The sequence below is a fragment of the Alligator mississippiensis genome, chromosome 1 (genome assembly GCF_030867095.1).
Source record: "Alligator mississippiensis isolate rAllMis1 chromosome 1, rAllMis1, whole genome shotgun sequence".
Lineage (NCBI taxonomy): Eukaryota > Metazoa > Chordata > Crocodylia > Alligatoridae > Alligator > Alligator mississippiensis.
The window spans coordinates 66527201-66551279 of record NC_081824.1 but is presented as its reverse complement, the minus strand read 5'-3'; positions in this window follow the sequence as shown (position 1 = coordinate 66551279).

Sequence of the window (24079 nt, the reverse complement as noted above, 5' to 3'; positions counted from 1 at the left end):
ATCAGTGTGACGAAATCATCAAAAAAGCTAATAGCACTTTATTGTGCACCAGCAGATGCATGACAAACAGAACCAAGGAGGTGATACTTCCCCTCTATCAGGCGCTGGTCAGACTGCAGTTGGAATACTGCGTGCAGTTTTGGGTGCTGCATTTCAAGAGGGATGTGGATAACCTGGAGAGGGTCCAGAGAAGGGCCACTCGTATGGTTAAGGGCTTGCAGGCCAAGCCCTATGAGGAGAGACTAGGGCACCTGGACCTCTTCAGCCTCCGCAAGAGAAGGTTGAGAGGTGACCTTGTGGCTGCCTATAAGTTCATCACGGGGGCACAGAAGAGAATTGGTGAGGCTTTACTCACCAAGGCACTCCTGGGGGTTACAAGAAATAATGGCCATAAGCTAGCAGAGAGCAGATTTAGACTAGATATTAGGAAGAACTTCTTCACAGTTAGAGTAGCCAAAGTCTGGACTGGGCTCCCAAGGGAGGTGGTGCTCTCCCCTACCCTGGGGGTCTTCAAGAAGAGGTTAGATAGGCATCTAGCTGGGGTCATCTGAACCCAGCACTCTTTCCTGCCTATGCAGGGGGTTGTACTCGATGATCTATTGAGGTCCCTTCCGACCCTAACATCTATGAATCAAACCTCCAGCTTTTCTAGCTTCCTTCATCAGTGAGGTGAAGAAGAGAATGTAAAACTTTATCTATGACTATTCAAATGCTCAGTGTTTCTGGAGAGGATGCTGTGGTGGGCCAGTAGGAGGCACTCCTGCATTGAGCCACCCACCTCACTGCACCCGACCACCTTGCAGGCTCTGAGTGCCTCCCTGGGGGCACCTCACATCTGGCCAACCCCCTTCCTGGAGCACACCCACTAGCCTGGGGGTTCCACTGCCACCACCCAGGGCTGGGCTTGATTCTGGCTCTGTGCACCCTGGGTAACACAGGCCTAGTAGCCCTCGAGGGTACTTGATTCACTTCAAGAACTTGGGATGCTTCCCTCAGTCAGAAGCACAAGTAGTGATCTCCCTTAGTCAGCCAAACCAAGGGGACCCCACGGCATAATCTAGACCCACTCCCAATAAGTCTCCCACACTAGGTACAAAAGAGAACTTTATTGGTTACAAGAGGTGGGGTTGGAATAGGGTACAGGGTAGAGCAGTATCAGAGAAATCCCAGACAGCAAACTCCCATGGCTGGGTAGCCTTTGATCACGCATCTGAGTTACTGCAAGCTGTATATCTAATTAGATCTCAGGTATCTTACTCACAAATATCATCCAGAGGCAGGTGGAGATTCCCTCTGAAGGCAGGCAGTTCCTTGATCATGAGCTTTGAGAGAGAGAGTCGTCTCATAGCTGCTGCCCCCTCTTCCTGGGCAGTCCTTAACTTATATAGCCCTTGTGACCTCATTTATCTGGTCCAATGGAGGCCAGCACCTGTTGGCTGTCAGTCAACCAATTTGAAATAACATCACTAGTTGCTGGGCAGACTGGCAGTTCCTAGCTCCCCAGGGAGCAAGCCCCTCACCCAGGTATGTGATGCCAGTCACGTAGGCAGAGGGAACAGGTTTCCCCCCTCCCTCAGGAATGTATCCAGATCAGGTTACCTAAAGAGATAAGGTAAGGTGTGTATGCTCTGCTGGGCCCATCCTAACCAAATTGTCACAGAGCAGAGTTTTTGGGGAGAAACAGAGGTGGCCTTCTGCCACAGATGCTTTGAAAACCTCACTCTTAATTTCCATCATGCAACTTTTGGAAAGTGTGATTTAGAAACCTTAAATTCATCTAGATGTATTCCAGCTGAACTACAAGTCCTTGAGCTATATACATGACTCAGTGAATAAAAATAATGGCCTGATTTAGGCAGCAGATCACTCTAGATAATATTGTTGGCCCCTTCTGACTTTAAAAATCTATGTGAATTATGAACAAACTACTCATGGATTCACACTGTTATATGATTCTTCCCACCCTCCATATGATGATTCTTCCCACCCTCCATTCTTCAGTTAGCTCACACTACAGTTAGCTCACACTACAGCTTGGAAAACTATTAATACATTTTCAGTCCTACAACTTCAAAAGCTTGCTGTTATGTTGCAGTGCCTGTTTGCTACATTTGGTGACACATGATGCATGCAATGGAAAATTAACTAACAAACATTAAAGGTGCCTTTTTTCCTTGAATTTCTAGATCTTGCCTACATTTCTGTTTTGAGTCCATGACTGTTATTCAGCACTTCTATTGCTTGCATCAGTACTTATATGAAACATGAAATACAGTATTACATTCTAAATGTAATGCTTGTACATCCCTCAGTGACTTTCACTGACTTCAATGAGCATTAAATCTGGGCCTAACAAACATAATGGGTACGTCCAGATGTGCATGGATGTTTGTAGTAGCAGTGCACATTGCTCTGCAACTTCTTGTCCCTGGGGAACACCTGTGCCACCTGCACTTGGGCACATGACAAGTTGCCACGGATGGCATAGGAGAGGCTGAGGCCAGCACACTGATGGCCCCAGCAGCCTTACCTGGACTCCTGGGGGCCTCCCAGAACTGCAGCCATGGCAATTCTACCGGGCAGAGCCTGGCTGGCAGCTGCAGTGCAGCTCTGCTTTTTAGCAGTGCATGCTGCCCCAGGATGCGCTGATTCAGGGATTTTTTTCCGCATTTTTTTTTACCCCTGGATATCCTGGGGTCAAAACAAAATTATGGAAAAAAACCAAACCAGAGCAGCACATGCTCAGGCAGCATGCCCTTGCAGCACAGAGAACTCCGGACTGTGCAGTATGTGGTGCTACAAACATGTTTGCAGAGCCACATACTGCATGACCATGCTCAGCTGGATGCACCCAATGAGTTTGATGCAATTATTGGAGAAATTAATTGAAAAATAATGGCAGCTGAAGTGTAGTCTAAATTATTTGCTGGTATGGGTGTGGCTGAAAGAATATCACTAGTGTATACCCTCATCTATGCATTTAAGACATTAAATAGGAGTTTTATTAATGGAATTTCTAGTTATCTTGTCAAAAGGGCAACCACCTTTCACTTGCATACAGGCATCTCTATCTGGATGTGTTATATATGTATTTTAGTCTAAATTATCTCTAAATAAAAACTGGCATAACAGCTCATATTCAAGAGCCTTAAAATATTTGAAATATCTCATTTAGAACCCATGTTCAGAGAAACTTTCCTTTTTAGGATAGTATTTAAGCATGTGTTCAAGACTGAAGTCAATGAGAGCCCTAGATAGGAGGGACTTACGCCCAACTGCTGCCCTGAAACAGAGCCTAAATTTGATCATTTGCTACATCTTGTCAAAATAAAAACTTAAGATATAACTGCGTAATCAGAGACCCATGCACATACCACAGTGATTTCAACTGAAGTTGTACATACATCAGAGAGAATAGTTTGGTCTTCTCTCAGAAGAAGTGTACAAAAGAATGTCTACCCTCGTATGTTTCCTGCTGGATTATTTTCATTTTCCTTCTTTGTGCTTTCTGAGCCTTCTATTTTTCTTTTTAATGTAAACTGTTTCAGAACCTTTTCCTTTTCAAATTTCATTCTTCTGGTGAGAAACATTTGGGAGGAAAAGAGCATTACAACAATTTAAGACTCCAGCTTTCTAATGCAGACATGAATTCACAACTTAAAACCTCTGAACTCTATTGATGGGTTGGATGAGGATGTATTGCACTTATGCTGCTTTAATGTAACACCACTTTGCTGCTAGTGGTTCGATAGATTCTAGCTGCCAGCTGGCACTGTACTACGTGTACATCAGAACAAAGCTGCATGGACTACATAACAACACTCTTAATACGTGACAGTCAACTCTGAGGATAACTGCTTGAGTTTTCAGCAACTTCAAAATATTTAATCAAATAGAAAAAAAATCTCCAATTTTATACTCCATAGCTTTCTCCAGTGAAACAAAGGAGTGAAACAACCACTGCTTTGAAATTTCAGCAACAAAAATAAATTAGCATTGATGTCAATAATGTACACTCCAGGTATCATTCCAAGTTCCAGAAGAATGTTAATTTCACCCCTTGGCCGGGTACTGACATTACACTTTTAAAGCAATCGGAGGCCACTGTATACCCATAACAGAACAGAAGTTCAGCACACAAAACTGATCTATGTTGCATAGTTTCATAGTAGCTAGGGTCAGGAGGGACCTGAACTGATCATCTAGCCTGACCTCCTGCCACAGGCAGGAATGAATGCTGGATTCACAAGACCCCAGACAGGTGATCATTCAACCTCCTCTTGAATATGCCCAAGGTAGGGACGAGGACCACTTCCCTGGGAAGCTGGTTCCAGATTTTGGCCACCCTAACTGTAAAATATTGCCTTCTGATCTCCAACCTAAACCTGTTCTCCATCAACTTATGACCATTGTTCCTCGTCACCCCAGGTGGTGCTGGGGAGAAAAGAGCTCTGCCTATTTGCTGTTGATCCCCCTTGATGAGCTTGTAGGCAGCCACTGGGTCCCCTCTCAGCCTCCTCTTGCTGAGGTCGAACAGGTTCAGGTCCCTCAGTCTCTCCTCATAGGGCCTGTCCTGCTGCCCTCTCACCAAGCGGGTGGCCCTCCTCTGAACCCTCTCCAGGCTGGCCACATCCCTTTTGAAGTGTAGCGCCCAGTACTGGAATCCACTAAGATCCCTATTAGCCAAACTATATTATTAAGTCCTTGGGTGTGCCAATTGCTCTTCTCCAAATACAAGCAAAAGAGCAATCAAAAATGCATTTACAGAACAGTAACAGTGGACGAAAGATCCCTGCCCAAAGCACTAGGCTGTCTGACCAAGGCAAAGTTCAAGTGAATCAACTAGGGATTCCCTAGTTGCATATCTAGTGTATGTGTTAAAGAAGGGAAGCCAGCAGGAGTTTAGAGCTGCTGCAGAAACACTGTAAAGAACTAGAGTTTTGTAGGCTCTGAACTTTCTGTAATGTCATGCATGAAGATTTCTGGACAACAATCAGCCAGATATTTGTTACTACTGAATTCAGGGAAACAAGACACTGCGCTTTTCAAATGAACAAGGTTACTCTCATATCACACCTGATTTTTTCAATCCACATCCTCTGCCGGTGAAAAGGGCATGAATTCCAGCTAATGGCTCAGGCCAATGAGCCAGAGTATTCAAAGTAAAATGAAGGAAAACATTTTTCCAATACTTTCAGGGCTATTCATTCCTCTTAAGCTACTGATGTACCACAAGAGGAAACAATGCATCAGTTTGCACTGGGCTAAATCCTATTCAGCTGTGCTACAACCCCTAACACAGTGGTAGCCTTTTGGACTTCCCCATACATAACAGGTATGAAGTAGGGGTAGTTGATGCAAATTTTGTAATGCTTTGGTAGGATAAGATCAGATGCTAGACAGCTTAGAGAGCCTGTGATGGGGTTATTTAGCCTGAGGATAGAGAAATATATATATATATATATATGTTTTGCTTCCCTGCATTTCTAACACTTGAAGTATCCAAAAAGCAGATGAAGCACATGACAGATAAACTAGATTGATTGCATACTGCAGACAACACTGAACAATTTTCTTTTCTGTTGTTTGAATTACAGTACACATTACAGTAAAACTAAAATGATATAATCTTTATAACACCTTAAATTCAAGCTTTTGGAACATTAACTCTTAAACTGAAGACATGGTTATGGTTTCTATTTTTATCTGTTAATAATGCATAAGTATTTCATTTTAGTACATTATAATTCTGGTCAAATTTGTAAAATATAGCTCTCCCTAGAGTGGTATTAGCTTACACAATTCTGCCTATGGCGAAATACGTGTGTTGTTTTCATATCCTCTGAAGCAGAGATGCATGTCAGCCCAGTGGTGCCCCAAGGCAAAAGCCTCAGTGAGGCAGATTGAGGTGCAGGGCTTTCTGAATCAAATCCCACAGGGCAGCAGCTCAGGGTGATGTAGAATTTCAAAGACTGAAGCAGGTTTTAAAGCGAAAGTAGTTTCCAACATGCATAACTTCTAAATTAAACACAGTACAGATCCTGCTGTGATCTAACTTCATTCTGTGTCTCATTCATTATAGCCGCTTTCTTACTTTTATCTGGGAGCTGACAGAAAATGTGGCAGCTTTAAACTTACCATATAAGCTTGACTGACTAGGAATTATTCAGTTGGACCTCAGCCTAGGGAGGCTCAGAACCTAAAATATGCTTGACTACTTTCAAGGTAGAAAGAACATTTGTAGAAGCAAGCACAAACTCTGCCGGCAGAGAAGCTGCCCTCTCTGTACTGCTTTGTATTTATAGACTTTGTAATCATTTAAAGATTTAAGCTGCTCAAAAGAAACTGCCCAGGGAAGTAATAAGTTTGAGGTTTTGTTTTTGCTTTCACAAGAAATCTGTGGAAATAAGCCTGAAACCACAATTGCTTGGATGCTGGCTTTGTCCAGTTTGGTATAATTGAATATTCAAATCACACCTTTTTCTTTCTTGAACCCCACATGGCCCACATTCTTCACCAAAGGTCTACTCATGGAAGATGTTCTACACATATTATATTTAGATAGTTCCTACAGATCTTTATGTGGAACATTATCTTTGGCACAGAAGGTGTAGACTATGAAAGGCACTGAAACTATATTAAGCAATTCAGAAAATTAGAGAAATGATATCTGAGCTTCTTGCTGACCCATGACCTATCCCTGATTTTCCCCAGCATCACCAGAGAAGACAACAGTCAAGAGTGAATGTGTACAACAGGGCTGTCCAACTTAGCAGCTGGGGGCAAAGGGGGCATACACCACAGGGACTTCACAAACAAGGGCTACACAGTGCAGGTCGTGTGGCTCCCCTCACCTCCCCAGCTGTGGGGTCTTCCACTGTACCATGCTGTGAATTCCCCAGCACCACACAGGCAGGTGGACCTTCCCTACTGCTGCACTGTAAAAGCAGGTGGGAAGCTCCCCCATCACCTCTTCACCAAATGCTCCCCCAACACTGCTGCCAAACTCCAGCTTCTGGGCAAGGGCATAACATTAAAGCTGATAGAAGGTGTTTCTTTAAATGCTACTGAAGTGCCAAAAAAAACCCTTTCACTTTCCACTTACCCCACCCCAGTGAAGAGAGTTATCTGTATCATTACCTTAATAGTAGATTGGTATTTACTATAATTTGTGCATTTAAGTGCATACGCACACATGTGTGTACACACACCCCCCTATACTATAAAGGGCTATATTATTCTGCTGGTCCTAAATCCACTGACTTTGCATAGGCCAGATCACTCATGCCTTTTTTTATACCTATCTACTCATACATGCAAAGCCAGCCCTTGAGGAGGGTGAATCAGGGTGACTGCCTTGGGCCATACACTTTGTGGGCCCCTGCCCCTTGCCGAGGGGACCACCACTCCACACGGCTGCCAAGCACCACCAGGTTCACGCTCCAGCCACTTGCCATGCCCCCCGGCACAGCTCCACGTTCCAGTCACTTGCCACCCTCTTCCCCTCCCTCCCCCCGCCCCGCACAGGCCCTGCACAGGCTGATATGCCCCAGGCCCCACACACCACTAAGGTCAGCTCTGCATACATGTATGCTCCAGTAGCTACTAGTACAAAGCTGTGCCTACAGAAACAAAGGCCACATCTGAACATCTGGACTAACTTTTTTATGGTTTTTCCTTGTACTTTGAGCACCATTAAACTTCAAACTTAGTAATTCTTAAAACAATATTTTAAACAAATTTATTATATAAATGTGTGTGTGTGTGTGTGTGTGTGTGTGTGTATAAATGTATTTATGTAGGTAATAGGGGTCCTCTACAGAAAAGTCAGGCAGAAAGCTAGTTATTTTTTATTGTTATGTTTAAACTAAGTTGTGGTTATTAAATACAAGTCATGACTCACTGAAATTCTCTTGATCTTTACCTTATAAAGAAAGAAGTATCTTTACTGATCATACTACACAAGACTAAATATAGGTTACATTTCAGTTGCTGATCTTGTTTTTCATACCTGTAGGTGCCTATTTCACTGGATTGCTAAAATTAACATTAAAGGAAATTTGATAATTTTGAAAAAAGCAAGCACTAATCCCAGTGCACAAAGCAGCAATTCGTATTTCAATTAATATCACTACTGATTAATTAGCACTAATGCAAATGAACAGAACTATATTAGTGCTGCTGCTATGAGAATATACAGGTCCCTGAGTCTACCTAAACTGATTGCTTTTCATAGCACTTGGATGAGGTGTTTGAAGAGTATTATAGATTCATAGACACTAGGACTGGAAGGGACCTTGGAAGATCATCAACTCCAGCCCCCTGCCCCAGGGGCGGGAAGTCAGCAGGGATCATAGGATCCCAGCAAGATAAGCATCCAAATGTCTTTTGAAGGCATTCAAAGTAGGTGCTTGAACCACCTCCGGTGGCAGTCCAGTCCAAACCTTGGGGGCTCGGACAGTAAAGAAACTCTTCCTTATGTCCAGTCTGAAAGAGTCATGGAGGAGTTTGTGACCATTCAACCTTGTCATCCTTTGGGGCACTCTGGTGAACAAACATTCCTCCTCATCCTTGTGAGCACCCGTGATAAACTTGTAGGTAGCCACCAGATCACCCCTGAGCCTGCGCTTTTCCTGGCTGAAGACTCCCATAGCTCTCAGCCTCTCATCATAAGATCTGTTTTCCTGACCTCTGATCATGCGCATGGCTCTCCTCTGCACTCTCTCAAGCTTCTCCACATCCTTTTTGAATTGTGGAGTCCAAAACTGGACACAGTACTCCAGCTGTGGCCTCACCAAGACTGAGTACAATGAGAGAATGACATCCAGAGATTTGCTTGAGAGAAGCAAATGACTGAACTCTGGGCTTTATTGCATGGTCCAAGTAGCTAGGCTCCCCACAGGTAAGCTTTGAGAGAAAGTGGTGGAAAGCTTTGGGAAAAAGCAGGGGGAGGGGACGGGAGGGAAAGGTGAATTTTCCCTAAGGATGTCGTCTGCCCCTCCTGACATCCAGTCCCTTTCTGCAGTGATGCCAAATTTTCCAATTTACCTTTTCTAAGAATGATGGAAATGCTTTTAAGCATATTCATACACTTGCTTCAACTTGCTGCCCATAATATCTTGTACAATTACACTCATGGATATTTTGGTCCAAACCCATTGACATAGGTGAGTAGTTTCACCACTGAGTTATCTGCTTGACTTCAGTGGGACCATTTTGGTACCTACACACTAATGTCTGTAAGGGAGTTAAGAACCTGGCTCTTTACAAATAAAGGCAGGAACACTGGTTGCTTTTATGCAGCACTGTAATATTAGTCTCTCCTCTAGAGGTCTGGCCTTCACTAACATGACGATAGTGTAAAAATTCAACTAGGCAACAGCTGATTTCAAAATGTCATATGGGACAATAGAAAAAACTAGATTACATTCCAGTAATATGGTTTGCATAATTCTACAAATCTTTTTGGAAAACAGAATCGTAGGCTAGTAGAGCTGAAGGGTCCTCTAGAGGTTATCTTGTCCAATGCTCTACTCAAGGCAGGATCATCCCTGACTAAGCCATTCCAGTCAACTATCTGTCTAAAGCAGCAGAAGATAGAAAATCTTCTGTTTTCTTTCAGCCAGGCTTCAGTTGCTACATCTTATCAACAAATGTCATATATTCATTGGGAAAGAAAGAGACAGCTGGACTAAGCAAAGAAAGAGAACAGCTACAATGCTAGTGATACACATGAAGCTTCTTTGCAGCTAAGGTTTTATGAGCTGAGGCCTGCTCCCTTTGAAGTCTCTAGCAACATTTTTATTGATTGCAATGACTGCAGCACCAAATCCCTTGTTTGCAGAAGGATTAGTAGTCACTGAAGGGAGGACGTTATAAAGCAAAAAACTAGAAGACAATAAAGTATGCATTAAACATAAAACAGCAAACAAAATCAAATGCTATACAAAAAACAGTGACGCCAGAGCAATACACTTTTACATCATAGGGGTAACTAATGTGACAACACAAAAAAATGTATATTAAGAGATGTTAAGACTGTAAAGCTGAACAGTGAAAAAGTGGGCAAGCAGACTGAATACACTCTCCTTACTGAGTTTTTTGTGTATACACATGATGAGACAGTTTTAATCAGATATTTTTAGTAGTATGTAAATGTATGTGGCTCCCAGTTTGACAGGTACTTTCAAATTCAGACAGACAGTACTCTTACTAACACACCTTTTTCCCATTCTACCTAAATATTAATTTGTATCACCGTGTAATTTTTAAGCATATTCATTGTTACAATAATTTAGCTATAGCGTGAACTCTGGGTGCTCTCAGGCACAGCAGATATCAGTCAACCAGGAGAAACTCTAACTGGCTTAGCTAAATTTTCTCTTGAGGGTATCTGGAAAGTACATGTCTCTACAGTATCCTATAGCACTACTGGAGAAGGCGCAATATGTACCTCTCCTCCATGTTCAGCTAATTGCCCTGTACCACATAGAGGGGGCAGTGGTCTTACACCTGGAGTCTTCCTCTTCCCCTTACATTCTTCCCTTTTCAGCTTGCTTTATTTTCTGCACTGTGTAATTGTACAGTTAGCTCATTGCTCCACTTTCGATACATACCCCATGAATTATTACAGCCCTATGGTAGAAAGAAGTCATGTGAATATTCCACAGCTCCCTAGGGAAAACACAGAAACAGTGAAAGGAAGGAATAAGTATGCAGAGTTACAGGAATGGGGAGAGAATCAAGGGTCACTTGTATGTGATGCCTCAGAAGTAGTGGTGTATGAGGCCATGGACCTCATTATCTCACACGACATTGCTCATTAGGAGTAAAAGTGAATTATTCTATCCTACTGTAAGTAGCAAGTATAGTACACAGTATAATCAATGGACAAACAATTGAACTGTAAAAGAAAGTTCTGTTTGAATGATAACATTCAATATTCAAGTAACCCTCTGGGCAGCTCTTTAGGTCACAGTCAGATAAAGTGGGAACAGCTGAGTTCACCTTTTGTTTCCTAATGCTCTACAGAAGTCTAGCAGCAGGAATAGAAAGCAGTAACTGTGATTCCTTTTAAAGAGAAGTGACTAAAAGCAGTCCTTTTGCAGGCAAAAGGTAGCTATCAGGTTATAGAATGGCAGGGGATATAACTGTGACAACTGAATAGTAATTGAACCAAAAGAAGAGAAAGGATCAATGATGATGCATAAAGTCTTGCTACTTCCCATACTATCAGAGGAAAAGAGAAAGAGAGAGAGAGAGACCTATTTTGAACTTTAGTTTGAACAGTCACCAAAACTGGACATATACACAACCTTCCTTAGACCCACTGGTGCATTGTATATAAAATGTGCAGCTAAAGAATATTATTTGTATGCACAGTTTGGTACCTAAAATTCGATGAATGAATTTCATGCACATTAGCTGTGAATTAGAATTTCAGCAAACATGCATTGGACTGTATAGACTAAACTTCATGTCATAAGGGGGAAAGGGCTATTTCTGAAAAGGAGGAAGGTTCTGGCTTTCCTGCCCAAATGCAAACTGTATTAGTTTTGTTGATGTGTGTTTTCTTCATTTTGGAATGTAAGCTGAGTGAATGGGTTGAGTGGAGAAGCTTTTGGTTAGTGCCTCTTCCTCAAAGAGCTTTGGAGCCACAGTACCACAAGAGTTGTGGCCTCTGTCTGCTGGGAGAAGGCAGAGGGGGGAGGGAGGGAAGAGGGGGAGACCAAGATTGGAATTGGTCAGTGGATCCTTCTGGGCACTGACAAAAGTGACAGATGTCATGCGATCAGGCCCCTGAAGGCACTAATGAAGGCTTCAGGATGCAGTCCAGCTCTGCCCCTGGTACTGTCTGCAGGATGGTAGGAGGGAGAAGGGAGGGCAGAGAGCTCCCGGCTGGGGTTTACCCAGCCTGAGCTGGAGGGGGATGCAGGTGGATTGGAGTCCCTCCACCTTGTGGACCCCCTGCCAGCCCCCTCCTCCTCCTGCTCAGGCTAGAAAAACCCTAGCCCTGAGCTCCCTCCCCTCCCTTCTCCCCCTTCCCATCCTTCAGACAGCATTGGAGCTGGGGGTGGGGGGCGGAGTGCGGGGCTAGGGGAGAAAGGCTGCAGGCAGGCAGCCTCTCTCTGCTGGATCAGCCCCAAAGTGGAGCTCAATCCCCATCCCTCAACCAAACAGCTAACATTTGTTGGGTTGAGGGCGTCACTCTAACTCATGGTGCTTTCTGTGAAGTACCATGAGTTAGAGCAGGGAACTGTACATCTGTCAGCACCCTTTATTCTTGGATACAGCACTGGAGTTTCTACCCAGTCTCAGCTTTAAGCATCCCCTATGTGGTGAGAGATAACAAGAATAAGAAACAGGAAATTGTTAGTGGAATATCCAAGGACCCTCCCTCATGTCACATCCTTGTACAGTTTCCTGGCATTTCCCCCCTACTGGCCATAATACAGTCATGTTTCTTAGCACCTCAGGAGTTGCAGAATAAATTTTCTGCTACTTTTCATCCTAGCTGCATGTAACATGTAATGCCACTGGCGGACGCTTCTAATATGTTTCTTAGGAAATTTCTGTACTTGTTTTCATTCTGATTTAGAATTAAAACAATTTAAACAATTATTTTTAAGCTTCCAAAGGGAAGGGAAGGGAAGGGAAGGGAAGGGAAGGGAAGGGAAGGGAAGGGAAGGGAAATTTTCAAAAAGAAACTTTTGAATCTGGAAAATAATTAGTGAAAAAAAATATCAAAACAGATATGATTTAGTGAAAAGTTAACTTTCAACAAAATGTTGTTTTATGGCAGAAAACATTTCCAAACAGTTCTACCTTTATGCAGCAGTTATGTCACAGTTTCAAATATTTGGAAATGGTTGTTTATTGCTGTGATTCCAGGTTACTTCAAATGGAGCTGAAATGCTTGATGTTGATATCTACAGTTTTTAGTAAGACAGCCTGTTCTTTTACTACTTTGTGCAGTGTTTAACAGAACAGTTTAAATATCTATATGCATTTAAGCAGAACAAAAATGCTAATGAGTTCCAATTCAGGATGATATGCTTCAATTCCAATGAGTAAGTGTGCAATTTTTCCATTCTATTTTTTTTAACATAAGCATTCAAATTATGTGCATACACTACACAATTACTTAATTGTTCATAACAAAATTTAAGTTTTTATGTTGTAATTAGTCTGGTTTAGTAAAATTTTAATTAAAGGCATGGCCACTTGTGGTTTGAAACTTTCAGTGAGGAAAAAATTGCTGTCAGGTCTTTTAATTCAATTCTAAAATATGATGTAAAGCATTATTTTCCTAGGACTATAGGGGTCTTTAAAATTTGGTAGTGTTGATTTTATGCATGTACCAAAAAAATTGTTTTTCAGAACGGTTTTGGGTTATGTTTCAAGTATGGCTCTTGCACATCATCCTCATATAGCAGGTTCAGGAAACAACACATATCATTTGGATTCTAAGCCTCTGACAGCCTTTGCCTATTAAACAAGTAAATTCAAAATATTATACTGGAATTTAGCTATCTAACCCACTACTGTTCAAATGTCTCTTTCTTAAGAATTTCCATTGTGTCTCTTGTTGCTGTTGTCCAAGTGCTTCAGATAACTGGATTCAATTGTCATGTTGCTGGTAGGTGTTGTAGGGCCTTGCCCCCCAGCGACATCAGGATGAGACCCCTAGTTGGCACCACCTGCATTCTCCAATTGTTCTTCTTGCTTATCTGCCACAACTTTGATGTTCCACTTGGGAGATGGTTCCCGGCAGGTGGTCCATGAGATCTCGCACCTGGGTTTCTTTGTGGGGCTGCAACCTCCCCTATACCCCACCCTTACCACATCCACAGTCAAGGCAGACTCCACTCTCCGTAGGTCCTGCTAAAAAATGTTGCTGTCTCATTCGCGCCATCCTGTTTCCAAGGGTCTGCAACCTTCTGGCCATCAGTTCTCCGGAGGGTGTCCTTCATCTGTTGGCCACGGCCTGTACAACTAAACATGCCCCACTCTTGGGATAATAGCAAACTTAGGAGTACAATGAATGGAAAAGGTCAGCATCCACTGATGGGTCCTCGGATCTGGTCTCTCAGTCCTGTAGTCCCTGTTTGGGGTCTCTGAGTTCCTCTCTCTTAAGAGTTGCCTGGGAGGTGTGGCAGCTCCCCACCATGCCCCTGGCAGCCCTTCTGTGGGGCCCTCCTCTGGGTCCCCACCTGATCTGGGGCTAGGTTATTTGGGTCACACCAGCCGATGTGCCCATCACTTGCTTGGTTACCCTGTGCTGGCTCCCTGCTCAGCTCAGGTCCCATGTTGTTGTAGCCCCACAGCCCCATGCTGCCATGGTCTGGCTGCCTGGCACGATCTCCAGCCTTCGCTCCTCCTCAGGGCTTCCCCGCCGGCGTGGTATGTCAGCAGTGCACTGCGCACTCCTCCCATTCCTGGTGCCACTCACCTCTCCCTTACTGCACTCTGCAGTACCTCTGGCCACTCCCACTGGGGAGTCTCCTGGAGATGTTGGCAACTCCCCTGTGCTGTGTTCCACAGTGCCCTGCAGCCCTCTACCTGCTGTACTGACCCAGAGTGCCAGTGTGTCCTCCATGCCACCCTCCACAACACTTCCCAGGCCTCCACCCACAGTCCCAGCTGCCCATGCCATTGTCTTGGCACACCACTTCTCCCCAGTGTCGTTCTCTGGTGTCCCCCCAACTCCGGGGCTTGATTTTTCCCATGCTGCCCCAGCTGTTTCCACAGCTGCCTTTTCAGTGGCTCATTCCCCTCACCCCACCCCATCTCGCTCCTCATTCACAGGCTCAGGCAGCTTCTGAACCAGCACACCTGAGCCAGCTGCTTCAGCATGCACTCCCAGCTTCCACTCATCATCTCCCCTGTGGTGAGTATCAGGGAGCATTGGGGTGTGTTCCTTCTCTCCCTTTCACAGGTAATATTAAACGTTAACTTTTGATTTGAGGGACCTTTGTTTTATTTGGATGCCAGCATGAGAAAGTCAAAAAGACCTCATTTTTAGTCATTCTAACAATAAAATACCTTGATGGTGTTTTGGGGATAAATAAATAGCTAGTTACTTGTAAATTATGTAGGATTACCATATGTTGACATTGTTCTTGGTTGGTATACAATGTGGTTACAAAGTAAAACCTGGAAAACTGTAGATTTCTTTCTCCCAAAGATTTTATTGGAATAATTTGGAGCAGGTGAGAAAACGCAATAGATATTGGACAAAATACAAAGGAATAGCACTCAAATTATAGCTTTGTTCACCTCATAAGTTTTGTTTCATAGGCCATTAGTTTCAGCTATAATTCACCAGAGCTTCTCTTTTAATTTTTGGTTTCATACTCATTGCAAGTTTCAAAATAAGCTTGAAACAACCATGTTTAATCTGGTTTAGTAGAGAGCTCCCTGAGACATACTAATTTAACTGGAAAAGTCACTAAAAATGTTATTAAACTTCTTAATAAATGGAAGATTTAACATTGAAAGGCAACATTAAACCAGGCAAGGTTCCTCAGAACATATCTAGAAGCAGGAAAAGCTGCTTGTAACATAACTTACCTGTAACCTATATAAAGAAATCTGGAGAGAAATCACACTGTATTAGGTGCTGTACAAAGATTTAATCCAATTAAAAGCTAATATTGATTCATCCATGTTCACATCACTCATTTTCAATGAATATTTGAGCAACTGAGTTTTGGTATAAATATTCTCAAAATATGCCAAAAAATCAATTTTACTACTGAGGATTCACAGTTTTTCCGATAGGCCTAGAGGTATATTAGTCACAAGTAGAAAAACAGCTTAACTAGTAAATCCTACCAAGCAGTGTATGAATTTCAAAGTTTGCACTCCAGAGACAGTTATAGGCTGGTCTTTGAGGAAAAATATCAAGCAAATTCACAAATATTTTCAAAAATAATTCATTATTTAAAAGTGCCATGATCTGTTCACAAATATTTTACAAGTAAAAACAAGTAAAACTCAAATATACCATGCAATGTCTGCTATTTGTTCAGCTGTTAGAGAAACCATTTTAACATACACAAGACAGCTCCACTTCAATATTGGTTCTCCTGAGAAAAGATGTTATTAATTTTAATTCTATCCTCCTCAGAATAGTAAACAAGAGGTTGTTACACTCTGCTCCTTTCTAATGGGATAAAAATGGGAACATTTTGAGAAATGGAGAGGAACTTAACAGCCAGATTCTACTGTACTCACTTTTCTATCAAGCAATGACTTGCTCAATAGGTGATCCCATAGATTTCAGTGAACTTATATGTGTACTAAGATACTATTCGGCATTATTAAAGCTATTACAGTTTTATTCTAAATTTAATCTACATTTAACTAATCAAAGGACAAACTGAATTTTAACTGTTTCTTTTAACCTGATTTTTATTGCAGTAGCAAAGAGGCTTTGTTTAGATAGCTAAAATATTTTACCTGGGAATAGTAAAATTGGTGTTTCAGTAGGGATTAGTCTCAGACAAAATCATTAAGGCTAACTACAGACAGTCAAAAAGCCTGAGCCTGAATCTTCACAGAATAGTCTAAACTGCATAGATTGAACCAATTAGCAAGTGACCAGACATTCACTTCCGATTCCAGAAATGCAGCCACATGCCTGCAGTGGCCCAGGCCAGAAGCTGGAGGAGGAGGGAGTGGGGGGGAAGGAGGGAGGGCGGGTGAAAATGGGGGCTAGAGCACACATTCCTGCTCAGCTGAAGAAGAAAGCTTGAGACAAGGCTAGCCCATCCACCCTGCAAGAGGGAGTTTATGGGAGAGGTGCAAAGCATCCTGGGATGCTGAGGGGCTGTGAGTTCACTTGAATCTGGAGGGAATCTGGGATAGAAGTTCAATAAACCAAATGAATCTAAATCAGTTAAGTCTGATAATACCATCCAGGTTTATCTTAAACCACTTGTGACCATTTTGAAAGCAGTTTATGTGTGCACTGAACTTCTGGGCTAGGGCCAGACATTCAAAATGCTGGAGCCTGAATTGATTTAATCTTTCCAGGTTAGTTTAGCCTGCCTAGACTGAATCAATTTGCAAGTGAACAAACATTTATGAAACACAGACACATGCCTGCGGTGGCTAAGGCCAGGAGCCCGGGGGGGGGAGGGGCATGCACGCTACAGAGCACCCTTCACTGTAGGGAAGTTGTGCCAAGGGGATGTAGCCAGCCCTGGCAGCAGCTTGGCATGAACTACTCAGAGAGGGGGTTTAATTTCCCCCTCCCTGTCTCACCAGCAGAGACTTGGGCTGGGGTCTACTGGGTGCTCCCCCCTCTCTGGTGCAGCAGCAGGGCTGGGGTACATCCAAACACCAGCTGGCATGGCCCCCTGAAGCAGGGGGGACAGAGAAGGGGGTTATTCCCTGCTCTACCCCCACTGCCCCTGGGGGACCACAGTGGGGCATGCCCACCCTGACCACTGCTGCTGCCGCTCACTACCTGTGTGGGGCCAAGTAGTGAGATAAGTTCCCTCCTGCCCACTCTGCCAGATGCCAGTGGGAGGGGGGAAGCGCCCTCCCTGGCCTCTGCCTAAGGGGCCATGCCACCTGGGCTCTGGCTGGGTCTCCATCCTGCTGCTTGAGTGGTGACAGGGCAGGGCCCTGATGAGACAGCAGCACCTGTCCTGGTCTGGAAAGTGTGAGCCTCTTCCTGGTGGGGGGTCATGAGCAGGGGTCAGCATTGCCACAGACTGAAGTAAGCAGTGGCATGGGGGCTCAGAGGGGGCCATCGCACCCCAAACCTCTCCTAGTACCACCGCCACTGCTCACTTCATGCAGGCTGTGGCAGCTTTCCCCACCTGCAGCATGATCCCCTTGTTAGGAAGAGGATCACTCTCTGGGACACCGTGACAGGGACTGAAACCCCTGTTGGGGTGCTCCTCTGTCACTGCTCCAGCAGTGGGAGCAGGGTCAAAGGCCTGCCGGCAAGGCCCCTTAAGCAGAGCAGCAGGGAGGGGGATTATTTCCCCACTCCCTCCAGTGTCTGAGCAAGCAGTGGCAGCAGCACTCAGGGCAAGCAGACCCTACTGCAGTTCCTGGCAGCAGAATGGGGAATAACCCACTTCCCTGCCCCACCACCTAAAAGGCAAGAGCAACAATGGGGAGTGATCATGATGGGTCAGTAGCCCCTGTTATGGTGTCCCTGAGCGTGAGCCTCTTCCCAGTGGGGGAGCCATGCTACAGTTAGGAAAAGTTGCCACAGACTCCACGAGGCAAGTAGCAGCAGCAGAAGTGCTGAGCGAGGGGGGATTTGGGGGTGGCAATGGCCCCCTTTGACCGTTGGTGTTGTCGCTCACTGCAGTCAATGGCAGCTTTGACCCCCACTCATGGCCCCCTACCGGGAAGAGGCTCACACTTCCCAGACACCATGACAGGGGCTGCTGCCCCACCAGGGCCCTGCCCCCTCACCACTCCAGGAGCTCGATGGGGGTACAGCCAGAGCCTGCCTGGCAGGGCTCCTTAGGCAAGGGGGCAGGGAGGGGGATTCCCCTCTCCCTCTGGTGTCTGACAGAGAGGGCAGGATGGGGCTTATCTCACCACTGGGTCTCAAGCACAGAATAAGCAGGTGCAGAGGCAGCGGTCAGGGTGGGCAGACCCTGCTGTGGTCTCCCAGGGGCAGTAGGGATTGAGGGGGGAATAATCCCCCTTCCTGCCCCCACCTAAGGGGGCAATGCAGGCCAGCATCTGGGTGTGCCTGTGCCAGTGGGGAAGCGAGGGCAGACCCCAGTTCAGGCCTAGGGGAGCTCCTGGCAGACCCCAGTTTGTGTCCATGGGACAGGGAGGGGGGGAATTTAATCCCCTCCCTGGCAAGGTCACTCTAGGCCTCTGCCTGGGGATGGCCATGCCCCCAATGCATGGAGCAGCCAGCAGAGAAATGCAGGTTGTGCTGGTGGGACAGAGGATGGAGGTGAGGACTGAATCTCTTCCCTGCTCCTTTGCAGGGCTGGCTAGGCCCCACTCCTGCTGAAAGCACCTGTCCCTGCTCTGGCTAGGGACCAGAGAGGCAGGGTCAGCCCCCCTTCACTGGAGCAGAGAACCCAACACAGAGAGCATGCCGGGATGCTGGGAGACTCTGGTTTAACTTAAACCAGGAAGGGATCTGGGACAGAAGTTGCATAAACTGGTTTGAGCTCAATCAGTAAGTCTGATACTACATTCAGCCAGATTTATCTCAAACTGGTTTTGGCCATCTTGAAACTGGTTTATGTACACTGAACTTGTTTTGTTACACGTTTAAACCAGTTTCTGATCACTTAAAACAATCTATGTGTAATGTCTGTCCCTAACCCTATCGTGTTACAGATTTGAATCGGTTTCCGGTCATTTACACCAGTTTATATGTAGCTTCTGTCCCTAGCCTACTGGTTTGGAGAACTGGTTTAGGTAATGATATCCAAAATATTCAAAGGCCAAATATTTCTTCAAACCATATTCAACTGTATTTCAGTCTTTTTCATATAAATATGAAGCTGAGACTCATAAGAACATGATTTCTTACAAAAGTTGCCTGATTTGGAAATATTACAAAGTGAAATCTTTTCTGTTGGTTTCTGTCTTGTCCCATCTAAATCCAGGAAATGCAGCAAAGTGTGGAAGTTTTAACAAGGAGCTTCTTTACTTTAATTAGCACTCAGGATGGGTCACACATTCAGCTAAGTTTTAGAAGGCTCCTTATGTTTTCAGAACAAGTCCTCTCCTTGCTAATAATTTCCCTACATTAATAGCAAAACTGATTCAAAGCCCATTTAAACAGTATTTTTCAGCAGTTCTGTAAAAGGAAAGGCTCCAGGAATGGAGCATATCCTAGGGGTGATAATTATCTCTTACTAACCTCATTTGGGAAAAGAGGTATAGACAAAGGTAAATATCAGGTAAATACATCAATTTACCTCATAATGGTGTAGTATCTGTAGTTCTTACTTATTAATTCAAGACACATATAGATTTGGGATGCTGTAGGGAGGTTTCCTTGGTCACACTACTTATTCTTGAGGTCTTTAATAATATCTATGTGACATCATTCAAAGAGAGTTCAATACAATTTTTTGTTTTGTTTTTTTACAAGGTACTATGCTACAGCAAGGTTTTAAATGACAAAAGGTTAATTCTGGCATTTGCTACAAAAATTAGATTCATAGCTGATGCTTCTAATTACACAGCTTATCAGAAACTCCAGCTCCCATTGTTAAAAGCTGCCCTTGTTTTTACTGCATCTCTCATCTCTACTGCTGAATATATCCTCTTTTCTTATGAATATGAATTCCAAATTTGAGTATACATCCTAATCTGAAATGGAAAATTACTATTGAAGTCAGTTTTCCATTTTTTTTTTAATTTAGCAAGATCATCACTGAATTGTCTGGGGTAAATTGTTATATTTACCCCCCAAAAAATTAAAGCTTGCAAGGCCACAGTAGCCAATGCACTTAGGTTTACTTTGGCTGCTCCCAAATTAAAAATATGGATTTATAGATTTTGTATATCTATCATGAGTGTTATGCAGAATCTAGCAACATTTTTTACTGGGAATGAATCCCTTCTTTACACATCATTTGAAAATACTGGGTATAATTCTAATTCTCTGGAATAACAGGAAGTTTAGAATCTGTCCAGTCATCTTTGAAAAGATGCCAGGCTTATCAAAGCTGGTGCCAGCTGTTAGATCACCTTTTAGGATACAGTATAAACAAAGATGAAGCTGCAAATGATCAGTTTTGATCAGATGTTACTTGTGTGAGAAGACACTTACACCATAAGAGTTTCAGTCACATTAAATTGTTTATTTCATGTTAAGCGCTGCAATTGAATAATTGGAAAGCAAGGGGTTTATCCTAGGTGTGTCCAGGCAAAAGAGCTGCTTCATGCACACCAGAGACAAGGAGTACTACAAGTATCATTGTATAAGGCAACAGTCAGCAACCTATAGCCCATGGGCCAGATCTGGCCTGCAAAGAGATTGGATCAGTCTGCAAAGGTCTGATTCTAACTGTATCCCTTAGATTTGCTAACATACACCACTTGCAAGATTCTATATTGTCTCCCAGCTCTACAAAGCTGTGTAAATTACCACAATTTTTAACATTTGCTAATAAAGTTTTAAATACATGAAGCCATGCATCTGTAATTCCTGTGCTGGGGTATAAGCAAAAACTCATGCAGTATGGTAGGTGTCTGGTAATTCCATATTTCATTGCTGTTGCTGGTTGTCACCTGGGCCTAGGAAGGAATTATTTCCCTCTTGTGAATGCTACTGGCATCCGGGAGAATGGACAGAGGGAATTCACATTTCTCTAAAGCATTAGGAGGTTGACCACAGCTAAAGCTGATGATTTTTGACTGGGGCATGCTGATGCTTCTGCTAATACTTAGGAAACTTAGAGGTTCCTGGCTAGAGAGTTTTGCTCTTCCACTCATGGTCATCTTGATTGCCAAATTAGGGGCAGGAAGGATTTTTTTTTTCCCTAGATTGAACTGGCAAAGACTATGGGAAGTTCTGTTTTCCTCTACAGTACAGAGCATAGCTCTCTTCCTAGCAGTGTTTATTAACCAGCTATTTCATTGATAGTGTTTTCATCTTCCCTACTTTTACCTATGACACATTCTTTGTCTTTCTGGTTTGTGTTTTGTAGTTGTATGTGAGAGTTTGAATGGAGATTTTGGGGGACCTTTGCCTGCTAATGCAGGGAAATGGGCTCAACGGATTCTTCCTAGTCCTTTGTCCCTGTAATTTATAGGCTTCACAAACATATTGTCTGAGGACAACATATATATGGTTATGGGCCTTATTACACCTTATGCTGTGAGCTGCACAAATGTTGATTGGTGTTAGTAATAGCTTGGAGTTTGGAACAGTCACCACCTTAGTCCAGAAAACTTCTTTGACTGTCTCCCATCTACACATTTTTGACTTGCCACTAGAGGCCTGTTGAGCAGGGGCAGGATTAGGAGTTGTAGCTGTGAGTTGCTACAAGACAGCCAGTAAGCCAAGGCAGGTTTTTATCCCTGTTCTATGGGCAGGACTCTGAGAGATACTGGGATATTGGAAGACTTCAACTTGGGTGTTACAGCTGTGGGGAGTGGCCACACCTTAATGAACAGGAGCTTGGTAATGTAGATCAGAAATAGTCGTGCCCTGGAGTGGCATAACTTTAAGCCACATAATGAGTGCTTAAAACCACCTTAAGGTGTTAATTTGCATGCAATCCAGGAGTTACGAGATCCAGAAACCACCCCAAATCATCATGTAACAAGGCCCTAAGGGGAGTTCATAATTAATATAGCAAATATCTGTTTTTAAAAAAGGCATTTCCTGTACCCAAGGTAAAAACTGATTTTAATTTGAAAACAAATAGCTTAATTTATAAAATCTTATACAGTCTTAGAGGAAATGTTAAACTCAAACTCCAGTGATATGCAGTAGCACCAGTGTTGCTCAGAAGCCACAGATATACTCAGAAATGAAACAGGAAACCAAATTAGCTAAGAGAAACATGTTGTAAACTAGCAATAAATCCAGGTCATCAGACTGAATAGGGTTCAGAAGGTGGGCACAAGTCCAGCAGAGATCCTGCTAGCAATAATGGCAGTTCTTTATAAGTCAAAACTGTCAGAATTGAGAAATTATTGTTAAGAATATTTCCTTATGATCAAAGGATTAGCAGTATCTCAGAAAGACTGATATTACAAGCAGATCAGGCTAATCTGAAATGGTTGCTATGCATGCATCCTGCTATAGATGCCACCCACATTATTATGTAGTTTGACAAATAGACTGGTTCAACAAAGAGTACAATAGTATGGATGCCAGCATGATAAATCCTTTATATAATTATAGATTAGACTAGCAGGATGATGAATTTATCAGAGAAATTTAGATTAACAGGATAGCCAATTGAATTCATATATGGTAAGGCGAGATCAAGAATATTGTGAAAAATGCCCCAAGTAAGAAAGACTTTTTGGAAATCTTAGTCCAAAATAACATGTCTAAGAGAATCAATTAATTGATGCCCTGTTATTCTGTTCACTAAGAATTGTTATGAGATTTAGTAAGGAATTTATTTAAGAGAAAAATTTAGGTTAGCAGATGAAATTTATGAAATGCTAGAAAAAAATCAGAAAATAGTAACCTTTATAAACATATTTTTACCATTCAATTATTTTAACAATTCTTTTCATTAAGAGAAAATGGTAATGCTTTCCTCACTTTAAATTTCAAAATTTTGATTAAATTTTGTTTTGGATAAACAGATTTATGGAAGCAAAATGCTGGTAGTACAGGATCATAGGAAATTAGGGTTGTAAAGGACCACACAAAGGTCATCTAATCAAGCCCCTGTTCAGGGCAGGATCATCTTTAACTAAACCTTCCAAGCCAAGGGTCTGTCTAATCTGCTCTTGAAAATTTCCAGGGATAGAGATTCTACAACTTCTCTGGGTAGCCTGTTCCAATGCTTGATCACTCTCACAGTCAAAAAGTTCTTCATAATCTCAAACCTAAATTTCCTCTGCTGTATTTTAAAGCCATTGTTACAGCCCTATAGCCACAGAGGAAAAGTTGTCTCCATTAGGGGTGTGTGAAATTTCGCCACCCGTTTTGTTTTGACGATGTTTCAAGCCATTTCAACCTTGAAACAGCAAAGTTGAAATGGAAAAGGCAGGCTCAAAACAGGGTCAAAACAAAACCAGCCAGGTCAAAACATTTTGAAAAACTCAAAATGTTTTGAGTTTTGATCAGGAAGCTGGGCTTACCTTCAATGGCTTCCCTGTAGGGAAAGAGAAAGTAAAGTAAGGGGAGGGAGGGGGAGGAGGGAGGAAGGTGGGAGGAAGGAGTGCTCTTATTATTGCCATGTGTAGCTAGCCAGTAACTGTCACCTTTCCCTGAGGTCCCTTCCAACTCCAGTGCTCTGGGGAAAGGACAGAAAAACAGCATAAAAGGCAGCATTTTTTGAACTGCCCCTGCTTTCTGCTTTGGGGTCACTTACTGAGCTGTCTGTTCTAGCAGTTCACCGTCAGACCACTGTGGCTAGCAGCACTAATTTTC